Source organism: Triticum aestivum, chromosome 5B (assembly GCF_018294505.1).
Source record: "Triticum aestivum cultivar Chinese Spring chromosome 5B, IWGSC CS RefSeq v2.1, whole genome shotgun sequence".
NCBI classification, from domain to species: domain Eukaryota; kingdom Viridiplantae; phylum Streptophyta; class Magnoliopsida; order Poales; family Poaceae; genus Triticum; species Triticum aestivum.
Window position 1 is genome coordinate 559,807,319 of NC_057807.1, and position 16,775 is coordinate 559,824,093.

A 16,775-nucleotide genomic window follows, 5' to 3' on the forward strand; every position below is an offset into this window, starting at 1 on the left:
GGCTTGTAAATGCCTCATTCAAGCCGCTGGTAGCGGATGAAATCTTCGTGAGCACCGTGCTCATTAAGGAGCGGTGCTCCTTCGAGAGCGCGACTCGCTCCAGACGACCCGTCAGTGCGTCCGGCCGGACACTAAACTGTGTCGGACCCTTCTCATCACCCCCCATGGGAGAAAAACGCTCCGGACTCAGGGCGGCTAACGTATTAGCCTCCGGCTTCGGCAAATCCAGACTCCTCCATGACGACACCTCTGTGTCGCCCGCTTCGTGAAGCGGAGAGGTGGGCGGAGTCTCACTCTCCATCATCTCCGGACGAAGGTACCCCAAAGACGAACTCTGTTGAGAAGAGTTGCTCGTTGGACTACAAAAGACAAAGTCCTGGTTATGGATCTTGGAGTAACACCACACTTTTGAATTAATGAATAACTTACGGCTCAGTGGAGAGCTGGCCTCCTGGTGGGCATGACGCGGTGAGGATGCCCGTCGCAGAAAAGCCCTCGGGCGATGTTTTCTTCCCTTGCTTGGGCGTCTCCGCCTCCAAGTCTTCGGAGGCGGCCCTCTTCTTCCCGAGTGGGGAGGAGGCTTTGACCTTCCCTTTCCGGCTATCCTCCATAGGAGAGGTAGCGATTTCCCCGGTCTGGATGCGTAGCGCATGAAGTTCGGCTTCATTGCCCTTTCCTTCGCCTTTCCCTGAAGGGATTTTGCTGAGCACCCGGCCCAACATCTTTGCGATAGTGGGACCAGGCGAGCCTTCAGGAAGTGGCACCGGACACCTGATTCTCTCCGCCTTGCTAAGCCATTCCTGGTCACGGCAGGGTTTTCAGAATAAAGGTTATGATAAATATACACGAAGTGTCCAGCTTTGAAGTTACTTACTTGGGCATCTAGGCAATTGCAGCTTAGGCCCGCATCCTCGGTGGTGTCTGGACACTTTACTTGAGGTCTGAAGAATAATTTACACATCCCTTCGAGCTTCAGGCCGAAGAAGTGCTTAATAGTCCGCGGACCCTCCGGATTAAATTCCCACATCCGGAGAGGCCGACGTTTGCACGGCAACATCCGCCGGATTAGCATCACTTGCATTATGTTGACAAGATTTATTTCCCTCTCAATAAGCTCCCGAATTTGATTCTGCAGTTCTGGTACATCGCCAGCAGGCCCATAGTTCCGTCCCACATCGGTCCAAGATGCCAACTGTGACGGAGGGCCTGAGCAGAACTCGGGGGCAGCTGCCCACTTTGTGCCTCTAGGAGCAGTGACATAGAACCATCTCCGTTGCCATACATCGGATACTTCCGAAAAAGAACCCTCTGGCCACGGGGCATTAGCAATTCTGCTTATTACAACACCTCGGCACTCCGCATGACGCCCCTTGATCATCTTCGGCTTCACATTAAAGGTCTTCAGCCATAAGCCGAAGTGTGGGTTGACATGGAGGAAGGCCTCGCAGACGATAATGAAGGACGAGATATGGAGGATGGCGTCTGGAGCCATATCGTGGAAATCCAACCCGTAGTAGAACATGAGTCCCCTCACAAAGGGGTCGAGGGTGAGGCCTAGGCCTCGGAGGCAGTGAGGGATAAACACGACGCTCTCGTTGGGCTCCGGCATGGGGATAACTTGCCCCGAAGTAGGTAGCATGTGCTGGATATCGGCGGTCAGGTATCCGACCTCCCTAAGCTTCGCAATGTCCTCCTCTTAAATCGAGGAGGCCACCCACCGGCATGTTGCGTCGGATCCATACATGTTGGAGGGTCTAGGGTGTTGGAGCTTGGGTTTTGAGTGCTGGAGCTCGAAAGGCAAGGAGGAGCAGGAGAGGTGGTGAAAGGCGTAGGCCTTGACCCCTTTATAAAAGGGATGAATACCAAGAGTCCTCAGCGTGACCGCTTGGGACTTATGTAAAATACACGGAATCATACCAACGGTCGCCGTGGGGTCACATATGCCCATATTAATAAAAAAAGCCCGTATTAAGGGGGACACGATCTCTGACATGGCAGGACATGCCAATAAAACCACCTCACGACGCGAATCGAGGTGGAGCAGGAGACGCCGGTTCGTGTTGGACTAGGCCACGATACAAGGGCACGACGTGCAAAGATTGCCAGCAGAAGGAACTTATGCTATGGTATGTGAAGATCATCTTGCAGAGCCGGACACGGTCTACGTGTTCGATAATCACCTTGGAGTATTCAGAGGAGGAACCCGCCTTGCAATGCCTAAGACAAGACTGCGCGCCGCACTCATCGTCATTGAAGCTTGGTTCAGGGGCTACTGAGGGAGTCCTGGATAAGGGGGTATCCGGACAGCCGGACTATATTCATCGTCCGGACTATAGAAGCGTCAAGATACAAGACTCAAGACTTCGGCTCGTGTCTGGATGGGACTCTCCTTTGCGTGGAAGACAAGCTTGGTGATCCGGATATTATGTGTCCTTCCTTGTAACCGACTCCATGTAAACCCTAGTTCTCTGGTGTCTATATAAACCGGAGAGGATGGTCCTTAGAAGGCTGATCACATTTACAACCATACCATCATAGGCTAGTTATTAGGGTTTAGCCTCTACAATCTTGTGGTAGATCTACTCTCATATTCCACATATCTTCAATATTAATCAAGCAGGAAGTAGGGTTTTACCACCATCGAGAGGGCCCGAACCTGGGTAAACATTGTGTCCCTTGCTTCCTGTTACCATCAGCCTAAGACGCACAGATCGGGACCCCCTACCCGAGATCCGCCGGTTTTGACACCGGCACCTGTAACAGGGAAGTGCGTTTGGACGAGCGAGCAACTGCAAATACCCGTCACGAAGCTTCGGGTCTATATCGCCGCAGCGCAGGAAGGGAGGTTCGTTCCAGATAGAGAGAAGGACGAGCTCACAATGGCCCTTGGGAATCCTGAGCACCCTGGACGGGCACGAGGCACGCCAGGCTCCGTCCGTGGAAGGTTGGGTTTCCGGACGCAGGCGGTTACAAAACCCAGGAGAGGAGGAGGAAACAGGAGCAGAGCGAACTGCAGGAGCTGCACACAAGGGTACGGAAGCTAGAGGAGCGAGAAGTAGTTCGAAGCAAGCGACCTACCGAAGCTACCCCCGAAGCTACCCCACCATCTCAGCAGAGAAGCAGCATGGCTTCCACCAAGCCGCTTCAGCTGGAGCCTGTCTTCACGGCTCCTGCTAGCTACCTCGTGGATGCTATCACGGAGTCTCAACAGTGCCACCTTATGATGCAATGGCAGAACTACAAAGTCAAGGCGGCTGTCGGCTCTGTTCGACCTACTAAACCCGGCGCAACTTTTCACTATCGTACAATTCCAGAAGGATATACTAGGGTGATGGTGGAAGAAATAACGGAGGGATTTGAGGAGCTCGTGCTTGACCACCCTACCGGTGAAGGGGGGACTAGGCTGGGTCCTGCTCTGAAGACTCCTTCCCTATGGCGGAAGGAGCTCATCAACCTTCCAAACTGGACGCCTCCGCCTCCTCCTCCTCCTCCGGCGAGTCAAGGCACTCCGCCTCCTCCTCCGCCTACTCCTCCAGCGAGTGATCAGGGCACTCCTCCTCCTTCTCTGGCGCGTGGGGACACTTTGCCTCCTCCTCGGCCTGCGTCGGCGCACCCGACTAGCCAGCCTCCTCCTTCTCCGCCTCGTCAGCAAGGGCGTAAGAGACCCGCCGCCGCTTCGGCTGCTCCAGCGCGTCGTAGTCCTTCTCCGCCGCCTCGTAAGCAATGAAAGAAGACAGCCGCAGCCGCTCAGCCTGCTCCGGCGTCTAGCAGTACAGCCAGAGACGGGAGGCAATACACATTCGGTCCATCTCTCAAGACTCCAGAGAAGTTACCATACGAGATGACCGAACAGGAAAACGAGGAGATCTGTCAAGCCCAAATGAAGGACCACTTCGAAACGTAAAGAGATAAGAGACATCCACCTCCTGAGGAGAAGATAGATCAGGTGAAAGCGAGGCGCACTTTGGATGCCCTGCAGCGACCACCACCGTCTTTGCCGCAAACCAACTATGAGCGCATTACTGAAAAGACATATAAGGAAGCGAAGTGGTCGGGAAGTACTTGCAGTGACAAAAGGTTGCAAGAACGAAGAAGTGGGAAAACAATTCCCCAGCTCGGCGAACAAGAGAACCAATCGTGCCCCCCGCTCAAGGTGTCTAGCGATATCGTCGCTAATCCACCGGGGATCTTGCCCGGTACCAATCCTGCAGATTACCTACCCGATGATGCACATTTTGATACAATGGAGGTAGAGAATTCAAATACGAGTATGGGAAGCCTCTCGTCAAAGATGTTTCTACTCTAACAACGATGATGTGAAGATTCCATGATTGGTACATGGAAACCTGCAGAAAGTTTGCAGGTGAGAAAAAAAAGATACTTTGACGCTGAAAGTTAAAGAGGATCATCACGGCCTCGTTGAATTGAAGAGTTGTTTGTTCCATTTGAGGAGTTCTTCCAGTTTTTCAATCAAAAGGCCCTCGATAAATTAACGGTCACCTACTACTTTCTATAAGTACTACTTCTGTCATTAAGTCTCTATATATAGCTCAACTCTTTCATTGCATGTATATATAATTATCCTCACTATATTATGCATATTGAAGATCATCGAATGCAGAAAAAAATGAAATTTATGATATTGGGTTCATTAACACAAATCTCATAGGTGAATTTACGGTTACATTTCATGCCAAAGAAATCGACGACAACTTGCGACGATCGTTGGTAATAAATCAAAACAAAGATACAATACTCTTTCCTTACAACTTCAAGTGAGTGTTACTGTCTTGTGCATATTCGGTTTCCCTTAATTATTACTCGAGGTTATGTAATTGATGAGTTATGCATGCGTGTGTAGGTTCACTATATTCTCCTAGAGATTTAGCTTGAACAGGGACTAGTAAATGTCTTAGACTCGAGACGAAAAGATCCCTCTGACTATGCGGACATGTCAAAAATGCTCGAGAAGTAAGTTGAATCAATCATTATCGCACCATATCGGCAACTTTGTTCATTTCATGATATCAAGTAATTGTTTTCTTTGTCTTGCAGGGTTTGGAAAGTATCCACCACACAAGTTTCGGGACAGCCGCGGGAACTGCGATGGAAATACCCGAAAGTAAGTACTACTAGCTAGCTAGTTTCATGCATCTCCCGTTGATTCTAGCTAATTTCATCAATGCCCATTTATAATGCTTCATTATCAGTTTGATTGACCTCTATTTCTCGTAAAGTGCTTGTGGCAGGAAGTCGGGAATAATTACTGTGGATACTACGTCTGCGAGTTCATCTACAACGCGACGGCCAAGAATAGGCGGGGCTACTCTAAAAGACAATATGAAGTGCGTAAGCAAAAATACTCACAAGTTTATTTTATTACCATCATTTATGTTCAGTTTCATTCATATATATGTATATATTGACCCCCTTCTTGAAATTAGATGTGGCAGATGCGGGATGAACTCCTACCACAAGATCGCATGCGAGCAATTCAAGAGAAATTGGCTGGATTCTTTCTTGACCACGTCATCAATAAAGCCGGAGAATACCACCATGCATGTGGAAGTTGAGTTCATATGTTAGGTTATTGTAAGAGATCTTACACATTGTATATATATATATATGTAGCCAGTAGCGTCGGATAGATATACGATAACTTGTTGTTTGTCCAATCTCTCGGAGAAGGAGAGGTCAATCACTTCTGTATATGTTCATGACGATCTTCTGTACTTAATAGTTTCCTTCATTTGCTTAATAGCTAGCTAGCGTGTCGAGTCCTCTCTATACATAGCGTCGACCAAGCACAGAGATAAGAGTGGACACTTTTCTCTATTAGCTAGGTAACACAATATATGATTGAAACCCCTAAATTAACCCTACAAAAAACCCCAACCCCCCCTCTTTTAAAAAAACCAGCACCTGAAATGCTGATGCGTGGAAGCCTTTTGGTCCCGGTTGGTGGCACCAACCGGGACAAAAGGCCCCCCTTCCTGGGCAAGCGGCAACGGCCACGTGGACCCCCAGCTGTCCCGGTTCCTGGGTGAACCGGGACTAAAGGGACAGGGCTTTAGTAACAATCCTTTAGTCTCGGTTCGTGAACCGGGACAAATGGCCCTCATGAACCGGATCGAATGGGGTTTTTTCTACTAGTGGTGTTAGGTTCCCAATTCAAAATCTCCCTCAAGTCATCAGCCCCTATGAAGCCATTGAATGTGGTCAGACCTGAATCAGGAAAAGGTTTCAGGATAGCAGTTGAAGTACTCAAGGAGAAAGGCAAGTCGGTGATCATTATGGATGCAGATGAGGTTGATGCCAATGATTCAAGTGGAGGCTCAGCAGATTCAGAAGAGGAGGGTAGTGAAATTGATTATGTGCCTGAAATTGCAGATTATGACTATGCCATATCAGAGGAGGATGGTCGGATGCGATTGAGAATCAGGGTGGAACGGCACACATGAGAGAAGAGGAGTAGCCAAGGTAGTTGCTAAAACAGGGAGGCTAGGGCAGCCGAAGTTCCAAGATCCTACCTCAGATGCAACAATTTGTTTCTGCACAATTTGACTAAAAGCACATTCATCTTACAGAAACAAGATAAGTGCCACACGTGTGACACAAAGCACTCCGGCCATAACGTTTTCTACAACTAAAGTTACCATCCGAAAAGAAAAAACAAACCCAAAAAATAAACTAAAACTTGTCTTCCTAAATGAAAGTTGTCATGCTTGACAGCTAAAATTGTCATCCATGCGTCACTAAACATGCCATAGAAAAAGGTTTGCAGTTGTCATGTGTCCGTGCGACACATGTGGCACTTATCAAGATCCTAAAAAAGAAGTTGGAGAAATCTACCTCCTTGGAGAATTATTTTTTACCTTTCTAAGACCAAACTTTACTTTTTCCTCCTTGAGTTAGTATCTATGTATTGTATATATGTGTGAAGTGCACTGTAGGTCCTTAAACTATTTCAGGGCCGTCAACCAAGTCCCCAAACTATGAAAATTGGTACATGGACCTCCAACTGCAGTAAGTGTATCATTCACGTTCCAAACCTGCTTGAGCCGGTATGACCGGCCATCTGGCGTCGTTGACCCGTTGCCACGTCGCACAGGGACCTGCAGGGTAACGAACATGGATGCATATATACAAAAACCATCCCAAATATTTTCAGATCGTCGTTCCCTAGTCCTTGCCCTGTTTCTGTTCGGGTGAGGCGATTTGGTTGCGGTACCGCCCTGGCAATTTGGTGCGGTTGCACGGATATGGCGATGCCCGCATAGGTGTCGATGGCTCCGGTATGGTAGCTCCCTAGAGATCCTCCCCCATAGTACGGTAGGTTCCCTCCCCCAATCAATTTGTGCTTAGGGTTAGGATTAGATCCAAGTTGGTTAGGGTTAGGTTTTTTAGCATATTTGGGTATGATTTTTGAATTTGGTTTTGTTTGAGCATGGCTTTTCGATGCTCAATTTCCTATCTTTGCACGTAGAACCGAACGACGACCTCATTTGAGTAGAGATTCATCACAATGGGTTCTTTTGTGGTCACCGCCCAAACAAGACATATTTAGATGAGCACATTGACACATATGATTACTGTGATGTGGTCACATGGTCTCTGCTTTCGATAGAAGATTTTGTTAGGCAATGTGGCTAAGCAGATGTCACAAGGTTGGAAGTGTATTGGTTGTTGCCAGGGAAATCATTGTTTGATGGTCTCGAGTGCTTTGGTGTGATGCTGACACAAATTATATGATGTCAGTGGTCAGCAAGATCAAAACTTTTGAGATGTATATGAATGTAAAGATATGGAGAGATCAATCAGCGATAATGAAATTCCAACGACTGGAGGCCCTAAGTTGCCAAAGGTTCTTATTCCTAAAAAGAGAAGACCACTGGATATTCCACCTTTTTATGAGAATGTCATCAACCCCAAACAGAGAGAAGAACTTCAGAGAAAATTTGATAGGAGAGAGGCTAAGCATGGAACAAAATCGCGCAACTGTGGTGCTGCTCCGTCAGTTGGGCTGGCCAAACTAGCTCCCTTTTTCTGGGTCTTTTGTTTCATTTTTTTTCATGTTCTTTTTTCTTTTATTTTGTTCATTTTCCTTTTTTTACTTCAAATTCACGAACAATTTTTGAAATCCAGGAATATTCTTTTAAGGTGTGAACATTTTCTAAAAAATTTGCAAACTCACAAACAACTTTTGGAAATCCAAGAACATTTTTTGGAATATGAGAATTTTTTTAACCAAGTTTTTTTTATTTTTGATGTTTTGTTCAAATCCGTGAAAAGTTTTTTTGGATTCGTGAATATTTTTTTCAATTCATGAACATTTTTTGGAATCATGAACATTCTTAAAATTTCTGAACAACTGTTTTGATCTGAGAATATTTTTTGGTCTTCACATTCTTGAACATTTGCAAATTTGTGAATATTTTAATATATTTTCCATATTATTTTTTAAAAATCAGGAAAAAATTCAAATCCCCACTTCTTTTTGGATTTTGGATATTTGAGCATTTTTTGAAGTAAAAAACAATAAAAAATAGGGGCGTGCCCCGCCCCACACTTGGGTTGGCCCAAAGCACGCGCATGGGGGCGTGTTTGCTTGCTGAGCGCCGCATACCGCTATGACAAGTAATATGGATCCGAGGGAGGGATGAGTTCATAACCCAATGGTGAGAGCGTTGTGGTTTCGCCTTGCCGACCAGAGTTCAACCCCTCTTCAGGTCGAATTCTGTGTCTCACATTCTCTCTTTATATAATGTTGCGTGGTTCCTCCCCCGGTGGTCTAATTTATTTATTTTTATTATGAATCAGAGGGAGTAATATGTTTCTTCTCACAGATATCACATTGATTTGTTGAAGTATCAAAGACAAGAAAATGGAAGGTACATTTCAAAATCAATGCAATGCCAAACTCGACTACTCCCTCTGATCCGAATTAATTGGCGCAACCTCTATACAAGCCTATGTACAAATTGGTATAGAGGCTGCCTCAATTAATTCGGATTGGAGGGAGTAATAAAATTTTGAAAACCTCCAATCTTAATGTTTTTTATTGTCAAGGACCGTCCATCACCTACGTTTTTCTTTGCAGGGAGTTGATTTGGGCACCATGAGCAGAACCCTCGACCGATTTGAGTTGGTTTTTGATCTCGGTCAGTAGGGCTCTATATTTCGAGATGAACACGTAAGCGCATTTGGAATGTTAATTGATCTGCAACATTCATCTTCATTCCAAAGCTGAAACTTGACAGGTTCAGGCTTCAACTGTCAACGTTCAGTTTCAGAACAAACAAATCTTGGACTGAAAAGTCGCGGCTTTCAATGGAATTTTCAGGCTGAAAGGGTTTCTAGCTATTCATGATACACGTACTCCCTCCTTCCATGTATATAAGGCCTAATGTATTTTTCGAGGCTAACTTTGACCACATGTTAGAGTAATAGTATATGACATGCAAGTTACACAAAGCATATCATCAAATTCGTACATTAAACGAGCTTCTAATGATATAATTTTCACCTTATACATCTCATATATTATAAAATAGTCAATGGCAACCTCGAAAAATGTATTAGGCCCTATATATATGGAACGAGGGGAGTTATTTACCCAGAACCACCACACTTGGGGCTAGGGTAACCAGTCAGTACCAAATTTGCGCCAAGTCACAAGAAACCACCAACTCTGAGCCTAATCGGTAATGCGGAGCACTGACGGGCCATTTTGGCCGCGAAAACAGCAAAACCGACAGGTGGATGTCAGTGTCAAAACCGGAGGATCTCGGGTAGGGGGTCCCGATCTGTGCGTCTTAGGCTGATGGTAACAGGAAGCAAGGGACATGATGTTTACCCAGGTTCGGGCCCTCTCGATGGAGGGAAAACCCTACTTCCTGCCTGATTAATATTGAAGATATGAGTAGTACAAGAGTAGATCTACCACGAGATTGTAGAGGCTAAACCCTAAGAGGTAGCCTATGATGGTATGATTGTAATTGTGATTGGCCTTCTAAGGACCATCCTCTCCGGTTTATATAGACACCGGAGATGGCTAGGGTTTACATGGAGTCGGTTACAAGGAAGGAAATATAATATCCAGATCGCCAAGCTTGTCTTCCACGCAAAGGAGAGTCCCATCCGGACATGGGCCGAAGTCTTGAGTCTTGTATCTTCACGCTTCAATAGTCCGGACGATGTATACAGTCCGGTTGTCCGGATACCCCCTAATCCAGGACTCCCTCAGTAGCCCCTGAACCAAGCTTCAATGACGATGAGTCCGGCGCGTATTCTTGTCTTCGGCATTGCAAGGCGGGTTCCTTCTCCGAATACTCCAAGGTTATTATCGAACACGTAAACCGTGTCCGGATGTGCAAAATGATCTTCACATACCACCGTAGAGAGAATGATACTTCAGCTGACAACCTTTTAGACGACGTGATATGCCTTTATAGCCAGGTCATTATTCGAACCATTTTTTCATAAGCAGCCACAGCGCGTATTGCGAGGCAGTTTCCTTGACACGTCTTGTCAAAGCAGAGATCATGTCCCCTTATCACGGGATTCTCATCAATACGGGTATGGGTAATCCCCCCGTGCCATGAATCGTGGCGTTTGGGAAGTAAGCGATTCTCAATCGGCTAGTGGGGTGGCGCACCGCTTTCGTCGCCTCTATAAAGGGATAAGAGTTCCCCATTCTTACCCACGCCTTCTTCCTCCTCTGCGCACTCTTGCCTCCCTGAGCTCCAGCACCCTAGTCCAAGTCTTCTCCGCACAGCTAAACATGTCCGGAGCAGGAGGCAAATGGGTGGCTTCCACCGTGAAGGAGGAGATCATCGCAAGTCTTCGGGCGGCCGGATACTTGGCCGCAGACATAGCACACCGGCTACCGGACGACGGGCAGGTCATTCCAACTCTAGGACCCCACGAGAGGGTCGTGTTTCTTGCCCACTTCGTTCGTGGACTGGGGTTCCCACTCCACCCCTTCGTCCGCAGCCTCATGTTCTACTACGGGCTAGATTTCCATGATCTAGCCCCGAACTTTGTCCTCAACATCTCGGCGTTCATCGTCATATGCGAGGCTTTCCTCCGCATCAAGCCTCATTTCGGCTTGTGGCTACAAACCTTCTGCGTGAAGCCGAAGATCGTGAGCGGCCAGCAAGCGGAGTGCGGAGGAGCCATGGTGGGCAAAATGCCTAACGTCACCTGGCTTGACGGCTCCTTTGCGGAAACCGTGAAGGGGTGGCAATCGGGGTGGTTCTACATCACCGAGCCACGCGATGCCAACTGGGCGGCGGTCCCCGAGCTCCGATCTGGAACCCCTATGCGGCTCACCTCCTGGGAACAGAAGGGCCTGTTATGGGGCGAATCTACAGAGCTGACCGTACTCACCACCTGCATCAAGGGCATGAAGGACAAGAACATCAAGCTTGTCAATGTAATCTAGGTCATGCTCGTTCATCGGATTCTGCCGTGCCAAAGGCGGGCATTCAATCTGTGGGAGTTCGTCCCGGCCGAACACCAGACGCTTCAGAGGCTCTACGGCATGAAGCGCAAAAACGCGTGGAAGGCGTTGTTCAAGGCCTCTGAAGTACCTCCTCCCATATCCGACGACCGTGGGCTCCACGCTGCACGGCGTCCTATTCAGGTGAGTTCTCAGGCCGCCACCGGATTTGGTTTTTCCCAATACATTCATGGGGGAGCCTTAAGTAATTGTGTATATTTGTGCAGGATTATGTGGAGACAGTGGAGCGGATTGACTATCCGGCTCCATTGCCAGAAAGCCCAGCTAATGATCTTCTGACGAAGATGTTGGTCCCGGTGCCCTATAAGGGGCCGGAGAAGAAGGCCGATAAGAAGGCCCCGGGGACCCAAAAGGGTCTCCGGCGTAAGGTTGCGCAAGCCTCGTCCGAAGACGACAAGGCGCACTCCTCCCTTGAAGGGGAAGAAGAAGAAGAAGAGGAGGCCGCCCCATCCGGAGAGGACGAGGGGCCTGAGAGGGAAGACCAGGGGACCAGGAGAGGCCCTCGGCGCAAGGCCGTCATACCTTTGTCGTCCGATCATGACGAGGCAGATTCCTCCCGTGAAAGCGGGGGAAAACAAGAAGAAACTCCACCTCCCCGTACGGGCGGAGAGAAAGAGGAAGGCCGCCCCGGTGGGGGAGACTGGGACGTCCAAGAAGGGAAAAGTGTCCCTTCCGGACTACTCCGCCACCGCCGCCGATAGCGAGGAAGGGTGGCTGCCCAGGAAGAAGCCTTCAGTGCGATCGTAAGTATCCGCACTCCATCGTAATTTTGCTTCACAATTTTGTTATAACGCCGAACTTGTATGCAGTCCGGCCAGGGCCCATCCCACAGTATTGTCTTCGGATGGGTCCTTGAGTGAGTCAGCAATGAACTCACTCCCGACAGCCACTTCTCCTCGGCCTGCGGATGACACGGAGGTGTTGTCCCAAAGGCTCCCGGAGATGGGGGAGGTGGCCCTGGAGGCGCCTCAAGGCGGCATTCCAGACGTCGGACGCGCGGGGTTCAAGATCCCCACGGATCGTGTTTATGAGAGCCACGGTAGGCCGGCTTCTCAGCCGAACACTGTTCCGGAGCCTTCAGTGGTTCCGGACTCAGGCGGGCAGCCCCTCATTAGGGAGGGAGGGCCGTCTGTATCGAGTACTTCCGTTGCGCGCTCGAGGCACCGGATTGTCTGCTGGAAGCGCTTCGCGGCGCTTCCCTAGATGAAGAGCACCGTACTCTTATGCGTGCGGTGATTCAGAAGGTTTCGTCCGCCAAGAGTGGACTAACCGAAGCCTGCACCGGCCTCCTGACAGGCTTTGAGGTAAGTAAAAATGTGTGAAATTACCACCCGATAGGTTGTAGCCTGTGATACTCTGTTTGGTGTTTGGAAGGAAAAACCAAACAGAGGGTCAATTATATTTCGCAGGAGTCTAACATTAAGTTTGAATGTGAATAAACAGGCTGTGCTGCTGGCCGCTGCTAGCCGTACGACCGAAATTGTCGGCCTGAAGCAGGACTTGGAGTGGGCACAGGGAGAGCTCGGCCTCACGAGGAGGCAGCTTGAGGAGAGCAAAGGTGAATAATTCCCCTATCTCATATAGTAAAGTACAAATAAAATTAATTATTCTAACGACGAGGTATTGTGATTTGGTTACAGAGACCACCACCGAAGCGGCATCTGTTAAGAAAGCATTGTCCGAGGCCGAACACAAGGCGGCCTTGGAACGCGAGGAGCGAAAAAAGCAGGAGGCCCGAGTGGGAGAAGTACAAGAAGAGCCCCAGGAGCTCGGCAAAAAGTTCGAGTCCGTGGAGCATGAGCTTAAAGCAAAAGAGGCCGAGCTTGCGAAGGCCCTTACAAGTATAAAAGACGCCAAGGCCAAAGCCGAAAGGGCACAGCAGGAAATCGAGGAGGCCAAAAATATAGCGGCGGGTAAGAAATTATTTATGCAAAGCAAACATGTGGAGGAGGCGTTTCTTTTACTTACACGAGTCCGGAGCTCTCCAGGGGCATTCGCAGATCTGCCACGCAGCGTATCAGACGCCGCGGAGTTCTACCGTGCTCAGGAGGGGAGCTCAACGGAGAAGCTGTTCTGGTCCCAGTATGCTGGGGCCGAACATCCAACGTATCTGAGTGACCAACTGAAACAGTTGGTCAAACTCCACAGGGCGGCCGAAGTGGCTATGAAGGATTTCATAGTCCAGATGTGGCCTGGTGAGCCCCTGCCCACCAGCTACTTCAGCCTGATCAAGCGGATGGTGAATGCCTGTCCGCGCCTGGAAGTCATCAAGCGATCCGTTTGCATTGAAGGTGCCCGCCGGGCCCTTGCTCGTGCGAAGGTGCACTGGGGCAAGCTGGATGCGGAGAAGCTGGTGAAGGACAGGCCGCCAGAGGGCAAGCCGCATTGCATTCCCGAGATGTATTATGATGGCGTTATGAAGGGTGCTCGTCTCGTGTCCGACGAATGTACCAAGGATGTAATTTTTGAATGAATTCACTTCTGTCATGTTTGTAATTTAAAGACGAAGTTACTTGCACTAAGTAGCGCTTTTGTTATTTAAAATATTACCTTCTGTGCGGCTGTTTATCAAATTCTGAAAGTAGGCCAGTCGTCGGCTTCCGCCCCCATGCAACTAGTACTGGGGTGTTCATGGATAACCCGGACACTCTTTATCCAAATGTTTGGTCCCTTAAGGAGGTGTCCGGCGTAGCGAACAAGGCAATCGGACTATGCGGCTTTATAACCTTCACTTAGCCATAGAAATCTACAATTTAAATTTCGGCGAAGCCCCTAGAACCCGGAAGGCCGAATTGGGGCGCTACACACGCCTAGATTGGACGAATCCGATTTATCACCTAAAGCGGAAAAATCTTGAAGGATTTTAAGACCTCTCGAACATCGACCAGCTCTCGCCACATCATGTCGGTCAGTTTTTGGCTTTCTCTACTGAGGTGCTCGTCCAGCAGAACCAGGGCACAATCACAGTAGTTCTCCCTGTGCTACCTTAGCCGATATAATGGAACGTAAGGCACCAAAACAAGGGAGTCGGGCTATCCCAACTGTAGACCCAAGACATGATTCGGAGCTGATGCATATAATGCTATAAGTTTGGGGTGCCGCACTGTTGAAAGTGTTCGGACTTGTCGTGCCGTATTATGGGGCGCCATAAGAAGCCCCTGGCAAACTCCCCGTACCAAAGTGTACGGATGCAATATTAAATAGACATTTGTAAAAAATGCTCAAAGAAAAATAATAAGCTGACGCTGTATATGATCTCCCATTGATGAATAATAAGTTTAGGCGTATGTTTACAATGAATGCATTAAGCGGAGATAAAGAGGATAATTTGACAGATCCTATCTAGAGGCAGGCTACGTACAGATAGATAAAGCAAGTATAACGATCGCGAAATGTGCGCACAGCCTGTCGCCTCCTTGGTTCCACCTGGGTATTTCCTCTGTGCGCACAGCCTGTCGCCTCCTTGGTTCTTTCTCCTATGTAAGTCCGACAATCCGGCTCTTCTGGAGAAGCTGCACTAAAGCAATGTCCTTAAAGGTAAATCTAAAGGTTACGAAGCAATACCGTACTGCTGACTGAGCCACTGCTACGCCTCTGCCTATGCCCATGGTATTTTGAGTGCATAATTGTGTACGCGTGGTACGAATGCTGCTTTTATGGGATTTGAGCGGAGGCCGGACTGCTAGTCATGCTCTTGGCGTTCCTGCTGATCCTGTTGCGGGGTGTTCCGCCCTTGCTTGACGGAGCTTGAGGTTGTCGTCGCCGGATTGGTGGTTTGCCGGAGGAGACCGCATTGTACTTCTGCCGCAAGGGCTGCAGTGTGCTCTTCTGTACGAAGAGAGCGGTCCATATTTCCGTTGACTGTTATGACCCCGCGTGGGCCTGGCATCTTGAGCTTGAGGTATGCATAGTGTGGTACCGCATTGAATCTATCGAATGCGGTTCGTCCAAGCAGTGCGTGATAACCACTGCGGAAAGGGACGATATCAAAGATTAGCTCTTCGCTTTGGAAGTTATCCGGAGATCCGAAGACCACTTCCAACATTATAGAGCATGTACAACGGGCCTCTACTCCAGGAATTACACCTTTAAAGGTGGTTTTGGTGGGCTTAATCCTTGAAGGATCGATGCCCATTTTGCGCACTATGTCCTGGTAAAGCAGGTTCAGGCTGCTGCCACCATCCATAAGGACTCGCGTGAGGTGGAATCCGTAGATGATTGGGTCTAAGACCAATGCGGCCAAGCCGCCATGACGGATGCTAGTAGGATGATCCCTACGATCAAAGGAGATCGGACAAGCTGACCATGGGTTGAATTTGGGGACGACTGGCTCCATCGCATAGACGTCCCGTAATGCTTGCTTCCGTTCCTGCTTGGGGATGTGGGTGCCGTAGATCATGTTGACCGTTTTCACCTAGGGGGGGGGGGATTTCTTCTGTCCCCCCATGTTCAGACACCGGGGCTCCTCGTCATCATCGCTATGCAGCCCCTTGTCCTTGTTTTCGGCGTTTATCTAGCCGGCCTGTTTAAATACCCAGCAGTCTGTGGGGACCGATTTTCCGGGTATTAAATTCCAGAAAATGGCCGTTGTGCTCACCAGCCCCAGGATAACTGTTAGCTGATGAGGCACCAACTTGATACAGAAATTCCAAGAAAAATACAACATATGTAGTACAAGACCATTCTGGCCTGTGAGTACAACAAATGGTTTCTAGTGGTTGATGGCGGAAGCGGGTTGTGAATCATCAGTGTCTATGGGACTCCATTTCCCACGGGAACAGCTGACCAGGTTAACTCCTATCTTCGCGAGGCTGCTATCACCATTGCGTGGGTTTCGGGGCTGTCATCATGGTCGCTCCTCTCCGCGCAAGAAATCTGGCCAAGACAATAGCCAGGGACAAGCCAGTGAGTACTTTGAATGTACTCGCAAACATTATGAACACGGGTATAATATAACAACGATGTTCCGAAATATTTATGCTCATGACGTCAGTCACAGAAGGTAAATAAATCTATGATGCTTGTAAGCAGGTTATTTATGAAAATGCAATAACATATTAATAATAAAAGGCACCGATCGGGTGTCTGAAGCGACGCCTCGAAAGGTCAGTAAATAAAGAGTAATACCTCAGTCGGGCGTCTGAGCGACACCACATAAAGGGCTTATAAAAGAAATGCCACAGTCGGGCGTCTCAGCGACACCACATAAAGGGCTTATAAAAGAAATGCCACAGTCGGGCGTCTCAGCGAC